This window comes from Jaculus jaculus, chromosome 16 (genome assembly GCF_020740685.1).
Source record: "Jaculus jaculus isolate mJacJac1 chromosome 16, mJacJac1.mat.Y.cur, whole genome shotgun sequence".
In the NCBI taxonomy this organism is placed as follows: domain Eukaryota; kingdom Metazoa; phylum Chordata; class Mammalia; order Rodentia; family Dipodidae; genus Jaculus; species Jaculus jaculus.
This window is the reverse complement of record NC_059117.1, coordinates 55,422,827-55,440,889: the sequence shown is the minus strand read 5'-3', so window position 1 is coordinate 55,440,889 and position 18,063 is coordinate 55,422,827. Positions and strand designations below refer to the sequence as shown.

General features: G+C 40.3%; 1 protein-coding gene across 7 annotated transcripts in view; it reads right to left on the bottom strand.

The window, feature by feature from the left end:
• Satb1 (SATB homeobox 1) overlaps positions 1–18,063 on the bottom strand; it is a 123,842-nt gene that overhangs the window by 73,561 nt on the left and 32,218 nt on the right. The gene's annotated exons all lie outside the window — the stretch shown is intronic.

The following is an 18,063-nucleotide window of genomic DNA, read 5'->3' as shown; positions in this document are numbered from 1 at the left end:
ATTTATTGAACAATCTGCTAACCTGCTGGCTATTTATTGTTTTATATTCTTATTTTTGAGAAGCAAAACTCATAGTCTGATCCCCCTGCCCACCGTCTTTATGAAAGATCTGGTTAATCTATGCCTTGAAATTTCTTAGCAATTTTCACCTATCTGTAGAAAATTCAAAGTCCAGCTTTAACTTCAACTCCACATTCAAATGCAATTTTCACAGTGATTCTCTGCAAAAAGGGGTTTTCTTTTAATCCCAAAGGATACTTTAAAACAAAAACTATGAACAAGCTCTTTAACAGGCACATGAGATTATGACACAGAATGAATTCATGGAAAATTAAGAGGTAGTCTCCATCTGGTATTTGGGGGTGGGAAGGACAGAAAATAGGCTTTGATTTATGAAAGTCACGTGGCAGAATTGCTGGGTGCCTTACGTTGTCTGTGCTTGTTCGTGGATATTCCCCACTCTTTCTCTCTGTATGCTCTATTTCTTTCTTAGCTATTCTCTAGGGAGATAGGACTGGGCCACATGAGAATCTCAATTTGTTAGGGAGAGGCTAATCACTTGTAAGTTTGACTAAACTTCACTTGTCAAAGGAAGGGATTTTATCAAGTTGACCAATTCTGAGGCCTGGAAATGGCCTTTGAACACATAGGAAACTTGATATGCCGCTGAAAATAGAAACTCAGCACTGGGCAGCTGGAGAGATGGCTCAGTGGTTGAAGGTATTTGCTTGCAAAGCCTGCTGGTCCTGGGTTCAATTCCCCAATACCCATGTAAAGCCAGATGCATGTAAGTAGTGTGTGTGTCTAAAGTTAGTTTATAGCAGCAAGAGGTCCTCCAATGCTTGCATGTTTCCTCCCCCCACCTTTCTCTCAGATAAAAAAAAAAATTTTAAAGAAACTCAGGAAGATGGCACACCAAAGAAGCTGGGGGTGGGGGAGAGGCTGGACATGGGACAATACACCCTTCTTAAAAGATGAAGATCATGGGGCTGGAGCGATGGCTTAGTGGTTAGGGTCTTTGTCTGCAAAGCCTAAGGACTCAGGTTCGAATCCCTAGTACCCACGTAAAACCAAGTGCACAGGGTGGCACATGCATCTCTAGTTCATTTGCACTGACTAGAGTCCTGGCATGCCCATTCTCTCTCTCTCATTCTCTTTCTCCTTTCCCTCTCAAATAAATAAATTAATTTTTTAAAGTAAAATAAAAGGGCTGAAGAGATGGCTTAGCAGATAAGGTACTTGCTGTGAAGCCTAGGGACTCATGTTCAACTCTCCAGGTCCCACACAAGGTGTCACAAGTGTGCAAGGTCACACATGTGCACAAGGTGGTGCATGCATCCGGAGTTCAACTGTAGTTGCTGGAGGCCCTGGCATGCCAATTCTCTCTTCTTCTCCCCTTCTCTCTCAATATAAATAAATAAATAAATAATTTTAAAAATGCATAGAATGTTATGAGAAAAATTTCAGTGTCAGGGATGGGATACCTTCCAGTGAGTTGTTGGCCAGGGAGGTTCCTGATGCTCCCAAAACATTACAGGCCATTGCTGAGGTTCTTGGTTTCCCACCAGGAATAGCTGCTAAGACACTATTGCTGAAGACTCCACATACTTGGGCTGCAAGGTCACTGAGAAATCCTGTTGGAGCTAAGCTGAAAACCTCCTCCATGTAGACCAGCTAACAGAAAGCTGGAAAAAGCCATGCTGCATGCAGTTCAATGGGAGAGAGAGAAATCACCAGTGAAGATACTCAACAGTGGACACTGCAAGCCTTATATTTGGCCAGCCAGGCCCAATGATCCAATGGGTACAATAGTGGCATGTCTACTATGGGGGAACCAACCACTTTCTAATTTGACTGGAGGCCCACTCCATGGGAGGGAATACATCCCTGATACTGAAAGCCTACAACAGAGGCAGACATGAGTCCTAGGTGTGTAATGTCTGCTGCTGTCTGGCTAAATGATATGCTCACCAAACTGCCCAGTATGTACTTCTCTTAATACCCACGTATTAATGCTACTCTCACTTCTGGATGGAGAACCTTCTCTTTTCAGATGGCAGTGACCTTGGGATGACTCAGAAGGCACCACAGTGCTGAGAAAAAGTGACAGAGGAGTGCTCATCACTGCAATATCTCTATCACACCTTTCAAGGCTCAGGGTCCATTGTGGAAGAGGTGGCAGAAAGAATGTAAGGACCAAGGGAAGGGTAGGACTCCTTACAACGTGCTCCTCCAGACACAAAATGGCCTGGATATCCATGACCTCACAGCTCCTGACACTACCTACACAAGACCATCATAAGAGGAAAAGATCATGACATCAAAATAAAAGAGAGGGCTGGAGAGATAGCTTAGCAGTTAAAGTGCTTGTCTGTAAAGCCTAAGGACCTTGGTTGGAGGCTCGATTCTCCAGGACCCATGTAAGCCAGATGCACAAGGTGGCACAGATGTTCGTTTGCATTGGCTAGAGGACCTGGTGTGCTCATTTTCTCCCTCTCTCCCTTTCTCCCTCTCTCTCTCTCTCTCTCTCTCTCTCCCTCTTTGTCTGTCTGTTGCTGTCACATAAATAAATAAATAAATATAAACAAAATAAAAGAGAGACAGATGGGGGGGAGGGGATATGATGGAGAATGGAGTTTCAAAGGGGAAAGCGGAAGGAGTGAGGGAATTACCATGGGAATATTGTTTACAATCATGGAAGTTGTTAGTAAAAAATAAATAAATAAAAATTAAAAAATGAAGATGGCACAGAATATTGAGGAGGTCCAAACTACAACAACAACATGACGTGAAAAGACAGTCAAGTGCCTACCATGAGATATGCCACCTCTACCCCATGAGCCAGGGCCTGGAAGACATTGCAAGGGAAATGGAAACATGAGTACTGCTCTCACTGCTATCCTGACAACCAGCTCCAGGGAGATGACAAAAGACACTGTGGTCAATCAAAACCCATCAAAACAGAAATCCAGAAACTACAAAGAACAACACTAAATCAGATCACAAATAGGCCCAGCAAGGCTCAGGGAACATCGTGGAAGATGGGGGTCAGAAAAATTTAAAGAGCTACAGGGTAGGTAGAAATACCCTGAAGAACAGTCCCCCCACACAGAGAATGACTAAGGCCTTCAGGACCCTATAGTGAATACCATCAACCCCATAAAGGAAGGCCCTCAGGGAAGAGAAGGGGATATGAGAGTATAACCTTTTATAAAAACAAAATATAAAACAAAAAAGAAGCTTTGTACAGTGCTCCAAAGGAACACAAAAGGGGCCCAAAGAGAACATAGCAGGTTCTGCTTTCAGCACACTTCCTGAAGATGAAAATGTGACCATTCTCCAAAGCATGAACATATTATATAATTACTTAAAACCCAAGTGAAGCCAGGCATAGTGGCTCACGCCTATAATCCCAGCACTCAGGAGGCAGAGGTAGGAGGATCACCATGAGTTCAAGGCTACCCTGAGACTACATAGTGAATTCTAGGTCAGACTGAGCTAGAGCCAGGACCTACCTCAAAAAAAAAAAAAAAAAAAGTGACAACTTTAAAAAAAAAATTCTGATGCACAGTTGTTACATATCTTCCATACAATTAAGGTAATATTACACAATGCCCAGATAAGGTCTTTCAAACAAAATCTCCATTCTGTCTACATCTCTCTTGTGACTTTTTTTCTCAAATCAGTTAAATATGTTAGGATGAGCTTAAATTATAATATTTGTTGAAAGGTGTGTTATTCAATGTAATAAACTATGTACACTATGAAACACACCCCCCCTTTTTCTCCTTTGTTTTCTAGTCACTGTTCTTACATTGTGGATGATGGAAATTTTGCACAATGTAAACAGGACAAACTATAAACTGTTTTTTCTTTTTCTTTTCTTCCTTCCTTTTTTTTTTTTTTTTTTTTTTTTTGAGGTAAGCTTTCACTCTAGCCCAGGCTGACCTGGAATTCACAATGTAGTCTCAGGGAGGCCTTGAACTCATGACAATCCACCAACCTCTGCCTCCTGAGTACTGAGAATAAAGGTGTGTGCCACCATGCCTGGCTATTAATTTTTTTTTTTTCATGAGCAACATCTTCAGAATGAACTTTAAACACTCAGAGGTGTTTAGCATCTGGTAGCTGTGAGTTCTGTTCCGGTCACTGTCCTGGAGAAGCAAGAGTGGCCAGAGCCAGGTCACCATACCTAATACGGTGCAAGATTTATGTTTTTCTTTTAATAATTTTATTTTTATTTACTTATTTGAGAGAGAGAGAGAAAGAGAGAGAGAGAGAGAGAGAGAGGTAGAGAGAGGAAGAAAGAGAGAGAATGGGCATGCCAGGGTATCCAGTCACTGCAAACGAACCCCAGACACATGCACCACCTTGTGCATATGGCTTACATGGGTCCTGGGGAATCAAACCTGGGTCCTTTGGCTTTGAAGGCAAGTGCCTTAACTGCTAAGCCATCTCTCCAGCCCAAGATTTATGTTTGACCACAAGGGACCAGTTTGATTACCGGAAAAAAAATTAATGCATATACCTATATGTTTGCATACGTATCTTTATTCTGTAGGTTAAAATTTGTGTAATTTGTTTCATTTTTAAAGTCAGAACATCACAGGTTCAGATATCTTAGTTTGGTCTTTGTTGTGGGCTCTTAAATTTAGAACTGTAAGAATTCCTTAGAACTTCATCATATGTAAGAGAGCCATGGGAGTAGAAACTCACTGCCTTAAACCCATCATAAAACTTGTTAGACTTACATTGCACAATTAAAAAAATGCATGTATATATTTTTTTAATTTTTTTTAGAAAAAGGTATGTTATTAGTAAGGGTATATAATATGTCCAACTAATGTACACAGATAATCTTAAGACTTTATGTGATGCGCATCCTCCCATAGGGGATGGAGCATCATGGATTGTGTGCTCCATAGCTTTCTGAGACATAAACTAAGCAACTGTCTCCAATTAGTGTAATAAGTTTAGGAAGGCTGAAGTGCCTTAGCAACTTGTTTGTAATACTATTGTTAAAAATATAGTCATTTTAAGTTAGCCATGTAGAATTTTAACAATTTACTCTTTGTTAACATTTTATTTTAGTTGCAAAGAGAAAGTGAGAAAATGAGCACGCCAGGGCCTCTAGTCACTGCAAACGAGCTCCAGCTGCATGTGCCACCTTGTGCATCTGGCTAACGTGGGTCCTGGGGAATCAAACCCAGGTCACTGGACCATGCAGGCAAGTGTCTTAACTACTGAGCCACCTCTCCAGCCCAACAATGTATTCCCTAGACAAACCTGAATTTAGGTAAATCTAATTATATATGATTTAGGTGAATCCAAAACTCTACACTAATTTACATATTTGGGCAACATTTGCTCGCTTCTCCTTCAATGTCCTTGTGTGTGTGAATGATTCTCATATCTTATATAAGAGCCCAAAATTTCTCATATTGTACTTAGAAGGGAAAAGACAACAGATTTGTGATTCATTACAGGTGTTAAATAGAGAATTTTGAGGAAAAAAAAAACTATAGGTTACAGTGAAGACAAGAATTCAAATACATTGCAATCCATTTCTTCTAAGCACAAATACTAGACAGAATCAGGCTTTGTCATAATTTTCACAAGAGACTCAGCTCTCTCTCTGCAAACCTTCTTTATATGAAAACTGTTATGTGATTAAATCATATTGCGTAAAAATTAGGGGAGAGAAGTACTACCAGTATTTAATTAAGTACAGAGACTTATGACCTATGGCAGCTCTTTATGTAGCCTCAAAAAGTAGCTTCTGGGGCTGAAGAGATGTCTTAGTGGTTAAGGCACTTGCCTGTGAAGCCTAAGGACCCAGGTTTGATTCCCTAGTACCTATGTAAAGCCAGATGCACAAGGTGGAGCATGTCTCCAGAGTCCATTTGCAATGGCTGAAGGCCCTAATGCACCCATTCTCTGTCTCTCTCCCCCTAACTACCTTTCTTTCTCTGTCTCTCTCTCTCTTAAATAAATAAATATATTTTAAAGTAGTTTCTACCTTTAATTCTGCACAAGCCCTCAGAAGTCTACTGTGGGATTGACAGACCTCATTCACCTATGATCTGAGACCTCCTAGAAGATGAGGCGATAAATCTTACCCTAGATTTCTGTGTTTAACTGAACATTCTTTTTTTTTTTTTTTGTCTGCTTGTTTGTTTTGTTTTTGAGGTAGTATTTCACTAGTCCAGGCTGATCTGAAATTCACTATATATAGTCTCAGGGTGGCCTTGAACTCATGGAGATCCTCCCCACCTCTCCCTCCTGATTGCTGGGATTAAAGGCAGGCATCACCACACCAGGCTTAACTCAATACTCTTAGCTTCTAGCCAAGACTTCCCATGCCTACAACATAAATATAAACCACTGTCACCTCTGGATCAGGACATAAGGTAAAGCAATGACATTGGCTTGGCTTTATCTCTGTCAATATCATGAAAATCCTACACATTTCTGGAAATTCCCCTCCTCTGGTCACCAGCCATACAGTGACACAGCTCCACTGTCTTGGGATGTGGTGCATGTCAGGAAATAAAGAGCTCTGTCCATCACTGGAAGAGCTGGCGCTCAGCAGACGGATGGACATGGAGGTCCCTAAGGCACCGTCTGTAATGGCCAAACACTTATCTGCGTTTGCAGCTCTCTCTAAACTCAGGTGAATCTGGACCTCCCTTTGTACAGCAACGTTGAAAACTTCGTGTGTCTATAGCCCTACACTGAGTCCCCTATGCCAAATGTGGGCTTTAGAACACATGTGAGGAACAGACGTTGTGAGCCAACCAAGGCTGGGGCTGACCCTAGAACATTTCTATGTTGGAAGCATCCACAGTTCTGTCTGTAAATCCCTGGGCTCTTAGAGAAATCTCCCCGTTACTTTTCTCTTAAATAACACATGAAAATGGGCAAAAGAAAATAACAGTTTAAAACAAAACAACTGTGAGGACTGGAGAGGTGGCTCCGAAGTTAAAGGCATTTGCTTACAATGCCTGATGGCCTGGGTTCAATTCCTCAGCACCTACACAAAGCCAGATGCACAGAGTGGAGCATGAGTCTGGAGCTCGTTTGCAGCAGCTGGAGGTCCTAGCCTGCCCGTCCTCTCCTTCCCTCTGTCTATTGTCATCAGCTTCTTCTTCATCCCCCCTCTCTCATAAATATATGAACAAATATTTTTAAAAACAATGCTAGATATGTATTTTTAAAGCCTCTGTTAACTGTGGTGCGTTATAATTAGGTCATTTGTAGCATTTTTTTTTTTCAGACTGCTGGGTCCCTTGTACCTACAAGACTACTGTTCACATATAAAAATACCAGTTTTTTTTTTTTTTGGGGGGGGGGTTCGAGGTAGGATTTCACTATAGCCCAGACTGATCTGGAGCTCACTATGTCACTATGTAGTCTGAGGCTGGCTTCAAAGTCACAATAATCCTCCTACCTCTGCCTCCAAAGTGCTGGGATTAAAGGCGTGCACCATCACACCCAGCCACAGTGCACAAGTTTTATATATCTATTCAAGAACATTATAAAGTATATAAAAATAGGATATAGCTTGGAATGTCAGAAGGTGTTCCTAAAGAAAGCCTCAGAAGTTATCTGCTCTTAGTGAGCTCAACTTTAAGTCCTTAACTAAGTATAACTGGAAAACACTTTCTGGACTAGGATGCCGCAGGTAGAGTTGTACTAAGAAAACTACTGACATCATTGCATTGCTCCTTGAACTAAACACAGTGGGACCCCAGGAGGCTGTCCCAGTTTAGCAAATGCTCCTGAGGTCCTATGCTGTGCCAATATCTATGATTATTAGGATGAATAAATCTTGGTTCTGGACTGGAGAGATGGCTTAGTGGTTAAGAAGCTTGCCTGCAAAGCCCAAGGACCCAAGATTAGTTCCCCAGGAACCACATAAAGCCAGATGCACAAGGTGTGGCATGTGTCTGGATTTCATTTGCCGTGGCTAGAGGCCCTGGAGCCCCCACTCTCTCTCCCTCTCTCTGTCTGCTTCTTTCTCTTTCTCCCCTCTCTCTCTCTCTTTCTCTCTTTCGCAAATAAATAAATTAATTAAATATTACAAAAAACCTTGGTCTTGCTGGCATAGTCAATTACAGTGTACACCGACAGTCTAATTAGTCCACAGATAATTTCAGAAAGATATGGACTCATGGGTGCCAAGAGAAGCCTTGGAACTAGAGGGTGGGTGAAGGTAGTTATGGTATGGGGAAAGCCAGGGCTGACTTACTGACAAGTCTCGGGAAGCATGACTCCCCTCTTTGAAACAGCACAGCTGAACATAGCAAATTTGCTTAACTTGCAAATGGACTATGTTCCTACTCTACTTAATTATGAATTCATAGATGCAAGCCCAAGGTTTAAATCTCCTCTCACGTTCATTGAGAAATATGTCATAATGTCATAGTGATTGCAAGGGTGGTGCTAAAAGTATCCATGAAAGGTGAGGTAGTGTCACATTATGGTCATTAATTTTTCTACAGATGAAAACCTTTTCATTTCTACTGAAAAAGAAAAAGGAAGGAAGGGGGGGGGAAAAAAGAAAGGAAAAGATGGGACTATAGAGATGGCTCAACAGTTAAAGGTGCTTTCTTACAAAGCTTGATTTCCCTGGGTTTGATTGCCTGGTACCCACATAAAGCCACATGCATCTGGAGTTCGTTAGCAGTGGCTGGAGGTCCTGACATGCCCATTCCATCTCTCACATTCTTGTTTCAGTAGAGCCCCATGGCTTTTTTTTTTTTTGGTTTTCTGAGGTCAGGTCTTACTCTAGCCCAGGTTGACCTAGAATTCACTATGTGGTATCAGGCTGGCCTAGAACTCACAGCAATCCTCCTACCTCTGCCTCTAGAGTGCTGGGATTAAAGCCCTATGGTTTTGATTGCTGTTTTTTATAAACACCAGCCTGGGACAGTCAGTGGTAACCAGCAATGAAGACCATGTCTTTTTACACAGATGAGAATGAGCTCTTAAATTAATCTTTTCTTAACTTCTAATGTATAACCTGGTTTACATTTTAACCTCTCAGAGCAAACTAAATTAGATTAACATTTTTAACAATTGGAAATCATTGTAATGCAAAATAATATTTGCTAAAGAAAAAAATGGAGCTTAGAGTACAGATTAGAGAGTGTTTAAAAGCAAAGATAGGGGTGGGAGAAATGGCTCAACACTTAAGGCGTGTGCTTGAAAAACCTAATGACCAGGGTTCGATTCCCCATTACCCACATAAATCCAGATGCATAAGGTGGTATATGCACCTGGAGTTTGTTTTCAGTGGCTAGAGGCCCTGGCCTGCCCATTCTTTCTTTGTCTCTCCCCCAACCCCTTCTCTGCTTGCAAATAATAAAAAAAAAAAAAGAAAGAAAGAAAAAGAAAAAAAAAAGGGTTAAAAGCAGTCAGCCACCTTCCATGCAAGAAAGAATTCTGTGGCCTTAGGAACTGTTTGTGATGAAACTCAGTACCCCATAATAACACTGTGGATTAGAACACAATACAATCTTATATTTCTGTAGCGCCCTTCAATGCAAATATCCCAGGGCGCATTACAATCATTATGAGTTAAAATTAAAACTGAAACACAGACAATTCCTAATAGAATCATTTTAAAAATGCTAAACAGAACAAATAACTTTTAAGTCTAGATTTAAAAGTCCCAACAGCCAGTACGTTCCTTGCTTCAATTGGCAGCGAGCTGCCGAGCCAGGCCCCTGGCTCTCCCCTGTTATGTTAAAGGCTCACTTATGTTGTTGTTTTATTTATTTATTTTTGAATATGCACAACATGTTATAATAAAGCAGTTTCCAAAGAAAGAGGGAAAAGTGGGTGTGTATACCTGTTTGATTATTCAGAGCTGGGGGGGAGGAAGGGTGTTTGTTTATGAACTTGTTAGGCATTCAAATCTGACATGACATGAAAGGAGTTTAAAAAGCAAATCCAGCAACTGGAGAGATTGCTCAATGGTTAAGGTGCTTGCCTGCAAAGCCTAATGAATGGAGTTAGATTCCTTATTCCCCAGTAAATCAAGATGCACAAAGTGGCCCATGTATCTGGAGTTTGTCTGCAATGGCTGGAGGCCCTGGCACACCCATTCTCTCCATCTCTTTCTACTTGCAAATAAATAAATATTTCTTTTAAAAAGGGAAGATGGGCATGGCAGTGCACACCTTTAATTCCAGCACTTGGGAGGCAGAGGTAGGAGGATGGCTGTGAGTTCAAGGCTGTTCTGAGACTACATAGTGAATTCCAGGTCAGCCTGAGCTAGGGTAAACAAAAACAAAACAAAAAAAAGTGAATCCAGGGCTGGAGAGGTGGCTTAGTTAAGGTGCTTGCTACAAAGCCTAAGGACCCATATATGACTCTCCAGGTCCCACATAAGCCAGATGCACAAGGTGATGCAAAGTGTACAAGATCAAGGTTGCACATGTGCACAAGGTGATGCATGTGTATGGAGTTGGATTGCAGTGGCTGGAGGCCCTGGCATGCCAATGCTCTTTCTCTGTCTCTCCCTCTCTCTTTCTCTCATACTAAAAAAAAAAAAAAAAAAAGTGAATCTAGTCGGGTGTGGTGCATGCCTTTAATCCCAGCATTTGGGAGGCAGAGGTAGGAGGATCGCCATGAGTTCAAGGCCAGCCTGAGACTCCATAGTGAATTCCTGGTCAGCCAGGGCTCGAGTGAGACCCTACCTTGAAAAACCAAAAAAGAGAGAGAAAAAGTGAATCCAGCTTGAACCCAACTTGAAACTTTCTTACTAATGGATAAGGAAAATACTCCAAAAGCAATCTGTAAAACTAGTTTTTCTTAACAAAAGAATTAGTTTGATTAGCATTATATGGTTGCTTTTTTTTTTTTCAGCTAGAAAATAGCATTTAATAGGCCTTCTCTCAGACCATGCCTAATCCTAAACTTTTGAAATATCTATTATTCTAGATATCAGGAGATAGAAGAGGAAAATGCTCTTATGATATGGTAATTTTCCTTGTGTTAGTGAGTCTGAGGTCAAAGTTCAGATTTAAACAAGCACAGGTAAAAATCTATTAAGTGGAAATGAAGCACTTACACTTGGTTAAGCACTTCAAATTAGCATGGTTTAAATTCTCATATTTAACTACTATAAAAAAAAGATATCAGGCCAGGCATGTTGGCACATGCTTTTAATCCCAGCACTCAGGAGGCAGAGTTGGGAGGACTGCTGTGAGTTTGAGGCCAGCCTGACTACATAGTGAGTTCCACAGTGAATTTCAGGTCAGCCTAGGCTAAAGTGAAACCCTACCTCTAACCCTCCCCTCCAGAAAAAAAAAAAAAAAGATAAAACTATAAAATATTATAGATCAATCTATTTTAAGATAGATGCTTTATAAAAAGTTTGACTTTTTAAATTAATATATCTGAAAGGTTACAGAGCTACTGTAAAAATCTTCAGGTCTTTAAGTCAGCTAAGAATATACTTAGAAAGAATATACTTATATTTAGAAAGAAAATCTTGCAATTCAGAGAGTGCTTTTTTGTAGTTTAGATAAACTATAATATTAACACAGACAAGACATCTCAGTGAAAGAGTGCTCAAAGAGCTGGCTTAGCAGTTAAGGCACTTGCCTACAAAACCAAAGGGCCGAGGCTCAATTCCCTAGGACCCACGTAAGCCAGATGCACAAGGTAGTGCATGTGTGTGGAGTCTTGTTTGCAGAGGCTGAAGGTCCTGGTGCGTCCATTTCCTCCCTCTGCTTCTTTCTGTCTCTCAAATAAAAATAAGTTAATTAACTTTAAAAAAAAAAAAAGAGTGCTTTAAGAAAGGATGCTCAGTGGTTAAGGTGCTTGCCTGCAAAGCCTAATGACCTGGGTTCAATTTCTCAGTTCCCATGTAAAGCCAGATGCACAAAGTGGTGTGTGCATGTGAAGTTTGTGTGGGTGCACAGATGTCCTGGCATGCCCATTCTCTCTCTTTCGGTGTCTCATTCTGCTTGCAAATAAATAAATAAATAAAATATTTTAATTAAAAAAAAAACTCTTTAAAAATATCCTTTATCGTTATATATGACCAAGAAGGACACTCTATTAATCTCTTGGGCTTTGGGGTATGAGGCGGCACTCCTCCACTTAGCACTCAGCCATGGACATTAGCGCAAAAATTCGGTACCCAGGGCTCCTTCTCCGAACGCGGCCATAAAAGAGGCCCCACTAGGGGGGTAGGAGAGGCACTGGTTCCACAGTGAGCACTATATGACAGGTGACTGGGCACTGGGATTTCAGTGATTCAGACATGTTATCCACATGATGACATGAGCCATAGGTTGGCTCACAACCCAGTACACTGTCAATACGTTACAAAATTTTTCACTGCATATTTTTGGAATGAATAAATATAGAACTATGTGAATGAACTTCAGAGTCTCTCATGTGCAATATGACAGAAATCCTGAGAGAGCAAGTCTCCACAATGAGGTGCTGGGGTTTGGGAAAAATACTTCCACCTAGCGTGATAGATTTTAAAATGGCTGCTTTAAAACCAATGTTACTACAGGCTGAAAACCAAGTGTGGTACTTCAAATGAATGTAAGCACCCCCCCCCCCACACACACACACAGCAACAGACTCAGGAGTTTTATTAAAGCTTGCAGCCATCTGGCTGGAAAAGGTGTCACTGGGGGAGTTATCCTGGGGTCCAGCCCAAAAGTGTCTGGGGCTGATCTGGTCTTCCAACCTAAAGGTCTGGTTTGGAAGTTCATCCCAGCAGCATGGAGCTGACGACATCACCAAGTGAAGACATAAGTTTATGAAATTTCTCTGGAAGTGACTATCAAGATTCAGATCATGCCAGGCTTGGGGGCACATGCCTTTAATCTCAGCAACTCAGGAGGCAGTGGTAGGAGGATCGATATGAATTTGAGGCCAGCCTGAGACTACATAGTGAATTCCAGGTCAGCCTGGGCTAGAGCAAAAGTGAGACCCTACCTTGACAAACAGAAGAAAGAAAAAAAAAAGATTTGTATCATAAATTCTAGTTAAATGCTAAGCCTTAGCTGTTAAGGTGCTTCCCTCTCTCTCTCAAATAAATAAATAAATAAACAAAAATTAATGCTAAGCCTCAGGAAAACAGGACAATTTGTCTTATAATTTGTTTGCACAGTCACTAATAAAAAAACAAATCCAACATGTATGAGTGATATCAACAAAAGAAAAATTGAAAGAAAATTACCTTTCTCAATGCTACTTCTAAACAGATCGTTGAAGTCTATTTTATGCACTTTTTATGAATTGAAAGTAAAAATGACAATTCTCACTTCATGTAGGACTTGGCTTGGAACTCCTTTTACCCCAGGTGAGATGTGAAACCGAAAATGATCCAACGCCTTCAAAATCTGAGACTTGTGATGTATGTGTGCGCACACATGCACACCGTCAAGTATGGCGGAGAAGGGGGTGTTAAAAATGCACAAAGCAGGGTCTGGATGATGGCTCAGTGGTTAAGGCACTTATCTTCAAAGCCTAAGGAACCAGAGTTCGATTCCTCAGTACTCACATAAAGCCAGATGCACAAAGTGGCGCATGTATCTGGATTATTTTGTAGTGGCTAGAGGCCCTGGTGTGCCCATTCTCTCTCTCTCTTTCCTCTCTCTCTCTTTGCAGCCTCTTTCTCTCTTTTACTGTCTGAAATAAATAAATATGTTTTTAATGCACAAAGCAGGGAGAGATGGCTTAGTGGTTAAGGTGCTTGACCACAAAACTTAATGACCTGAGTTCAATTTCTCAGTGCCCAAGAAAAGCCAGATGCACAAGGGGGTGCCTGCATTTGGAGTTCATTGATGTGGCTGGAGGCCATATTGCACCCATTCTGTTTCTCATCTCTCTCTGCTTGCAAATAAATAAATTTTTTTTTTTTAATGCACAAGGCAGATTAAAATCTCTCCAGAATATTTGACCTAAATTTTTATAGAAAAAAAAAAAAAACAATAGGCTGGCAGAAATAATAGCTGACCTTTTACTTATGGTACTTTTAACAAAATAATCTGCCCTTGTATCCCAATGTATATATTTATCTAATGTTTAAATCCAATTTGAAAAACTCCAGGGAAAGCAAGCATCAAACTTAATGTTTATTGTAAATCAAAATGTTTACTTTTATAATTCCTAATTTACCTCCTGAATCCATAACACTCAAAACTTTCATGACAGGAGGGGTTTTTTTGTTTGTTTGTTTGTTTTGTTCCCAAATCATAGTTTTCTCCTATTTAATTGCAGTTTAGAATGTAACGTCCAACTTATCTAACCACATCCACTGAAGAAAGCTAAAGCAGGAAGGCTCGATGCCCCTTCCACAGTGAACTAAGGTTTTCATACCTTAGGACATTTTGCAAAAATAAACACATGACACACAGACATTAATAAATATAAGGCAATCAACTTGGGCAGATTTATGATAGGAAAGTAACAGAAATACAGAGGTATGAGTTGTAAATCAAACCACATACCCACTTCTGGAATTTCTACAGCTGGAGAAAAACTTGCAGTTTAGATAATAATATTAACACAGACAAGACTTCTCAATGAAAGAGTGCTCAAAGGGCTGGAGAAATGGCTTAGCAGTTAAGGCACTTGCCTACAAAACCAAAGGACCGAAGCTCAATTCCCTAGGACATCAAAACACAAATATCTATTGTAAAGCCAACATCTTTTTTTTTTTAATTTAACTAACCATTGGGCCAGGACAGAGCAAGTTAGGACTTTGAGTTTAATCACTAACTAGCACCTTGATGTTAATATTTTTACTTTCTAAGTCATTAATTATTTATTAACTAATTTCAGACAGATGTGCCACTTTGTGCATCTGGCTTTATGTAGTTATTGGGGAAGGCTTTTGTGGGTACTGGGGAAGTGAGCCCAGGCTGTCAGGCTTTGCAAGCAAGGGCCTTAACCACTGAGCAACCTCTCCAGCCCCCACCTTGACTCTTTGGGGTGCAATTGTAAAAGTAGAAGCCTGAGAAGGATAATCCCTTCTAGTTCTAAGAATCAAGGTCCAACTGGACATTTGCTTAACAAGTATCAGATCATTCTTCTGCAAATGCTAGAGGTAGGGAGGGCTACGGAAGCATTCTAGGCAAGTTCCTGGTGATGGCCCAATCCTGTTTCCTCATAGATTTTCTGCTAAACATACTTACAGAACCTACAGCCACTCTTAGTACTGGAGCATTTTCTCATATTAAACAAAGCCCTTAATTTATAGTAAGATACAGAGATGGATATATTCAATTATTAAATCATAGGCTAAATCTTCCCACATGAATGAATCACAAAATTGCATGGAAGAAGTCTAATATTGCTTGGTTATTACATTCTGGAAAAAAAAAGGCAATATTTGTTTGCAAGGCATTTTTTGTCATACCTGAGGGACCCTTTATCACTTATCTTTAGAAACAAAAATAATCCTCACTGGGTGTGGTAGCACACGTCTTTAATCCCAGCACCTGGGAGGCAGAGGTAGGAGGATCACTGACTTCAAGGCCACCCTGAAATTATATAGTGAGTTCCAGGTCAACCTGAGCTAGAATGAGACCCTACTTTGAAAAAAAGAAAAAGAAAAAAAAAAACAAAAAAAAAAAATAATCCCAGAGAAGCAAATGGAAAATAGCATATAATGAAAATATTCTAAGTATCACATTCATGGACTTATTCTCGAGGAAGACATAAAAGATGATATAGTAATGTGCAAAATAACTTCAGTTGGAGAAGTTGATTTTTTCCAAAATATTAATGTCAAATGTATTGCTACTACTAAAATATGCATAATTCTTTCCAAAGATTTTGTTTTGTAAAGAAAGGAAGATTACGGGGGGGGGGGTGCGGGGCTGTGGAGAGATGGCTTAGCAGTTAAGGCGTTTGTTTGCTAAAGGACCTTGATTCAATTACCCAGGACCCAAGTAAGCCAGATGCACCAGGTGATGCATGTGTCTGGAGTTCCTTTGCAGTGGCTGATGGCCCTGGTGCACGTATTCTCTCTCTCTTTCTGTCTGCCTCTTTCTCTCTCACTGTTTCAAATAAACAAATAAAATTAAGAAAGGAAGATTACAATTGTAACTCATGCTTGTTAATGACAGACTTGTTCAGTTACTTAGTGACTGCCTTGGGGTCTCCAGCCACCTACACCCCAGTGTTTTGAAGTTCTCTCTACAGAAATTCACCAATGTACAACCCCAAAGCCAAGTCCTGAAATTCATTTTGTCACTCTGCTTTAGTGCTGTAATGATCTACACTCAATTCATTTTCTACAACATTAAGTGACTTTACAATTGTATTTAAAAGCTACAAGGCAGCGAAGGTTATTGGGTGATTGTCAATGCCCTTTAGTAACTACCTCTCAACTGCTTGATCAATGATTCCAGCTCACAGTAAATACCAGAGACTTTGTTTGTGATCACTTCCAAAATCAACAAGACAGTTGATCCCATGAGCATACAGGAGATTCCTATACTGGTTCCTTAGATTGTTAACCTGAGTTTAAAACAAAACAATTGCTTCCCAGGCCATTTCAAAGGACATGCTACCTGGAGTTGTCTTCAAAACACAAAGTTCCAGAAGCAAGCTACCCTATTTCATTATGTCATCCCCTTGGTTGAATCTGTTTAATGAACTGAAATCATTTTTATTTGCTAGTTATAAATTCACATCCTATTTCAAAGGTGACAGGCACAACAGACATCAACTAAAGGTGTAACTGAAGAGATACATTAAAAAAGAAGTTGGCTCTAATTCACACAAGAAATGAGTATCAAACAAAACAGAGACTATTTGACCTATGGTTACGGCTTAATCTAGAATTGTTCCATTCCTCGAAGTGCTGACAAATATCAAAGGAACCTGCAGACCTGCAATGTAGCAAAGACCAAATGAAGGGGCCACCATGAAACAGCAACATCAAAGCCCAGTTTCTCCCAAAGTACCCAGTCATCTTCTTTATAAGCCTTGTGCCTAAAAATACATGTCGTGGGCTGGAGAGATGGCTTAGCGGTTAAGCGCTTGCCTGTGAAGTCTAAGGACCCCGGTTCGAGGCTCGGTTCCCCAGGTCCCACGTTAGCCAGATGCACAAGGGGGCGCACGTGTCTGGAGTTCGTTTGCAGAGGCTGGAAGCCCTGGTGCGCCCATTCTCTCTCTCTCCCTCTATCTGTCTTTCTCTCTGTGTCTGTTGCTCTCAAATAAATAAATAAATTAATTAATTAAAAAAAACATGCCATGAGCATATTTACTCCTCAGAATATAATATAGATACACAGTGAGAGTCTCTCAACTGCAGAAATGCTTATAACAGGTAGTATCATCCAAGTTCAGGTGGCAGACCAACCCTCAGAATTACAGCTTAAACTTGAATTGAAAGAAACCTAAAAATTTAGTGGGGGGAAAAAAATCTAGTTAAACAATCACTTCAATTACAGTATATCATGAAGTAACCTACGTGGGGTTGAGGCACCAAAAACTGGTGTTACACCGTTCTCCACCACGACCACACAGGAGCAAATAAAAGGAGGCCCACAACGTCCCTCCCATTCTCATTTAACATCAGCTGAACACTATCAAAAAATCACGTTTGGTTTTTTAAATTTGGAAACAAGCTTGAGTTTTAATTGCCCTCTACCAAAATTCATTCCAAAAATTGAAGTGTAATAATAATAAATCTGTCTCATTTCAAAAATCCCTAATGGTATAACAAGCATCTTTGAGAAAAAGAAGGAAAAAAAAAAGATTCCATTAAAAAAAGTGAACCAATGCTTCAGAATTGGTTATAAAATCCTAGTGAGAAATATTGATGGACCTTTTGAATCAGGCAAGAGATTTCTCTTCTTATGTTTTTAATACATATATATATAGTAAATTCATCATATATATCACTAATTAACAATTATCTTAAGTAAACCTTTTCTATTTTTTCACCCATAATGAAGAAAGCATTCCGTAATGGTAATGGTTTTATTCGGCGAGCACATCTTGCATGTCTGTTACACCAACGCTGTCGTCCCCTTGAACCAAGCCACCATGACTCCACCTCACAGAACG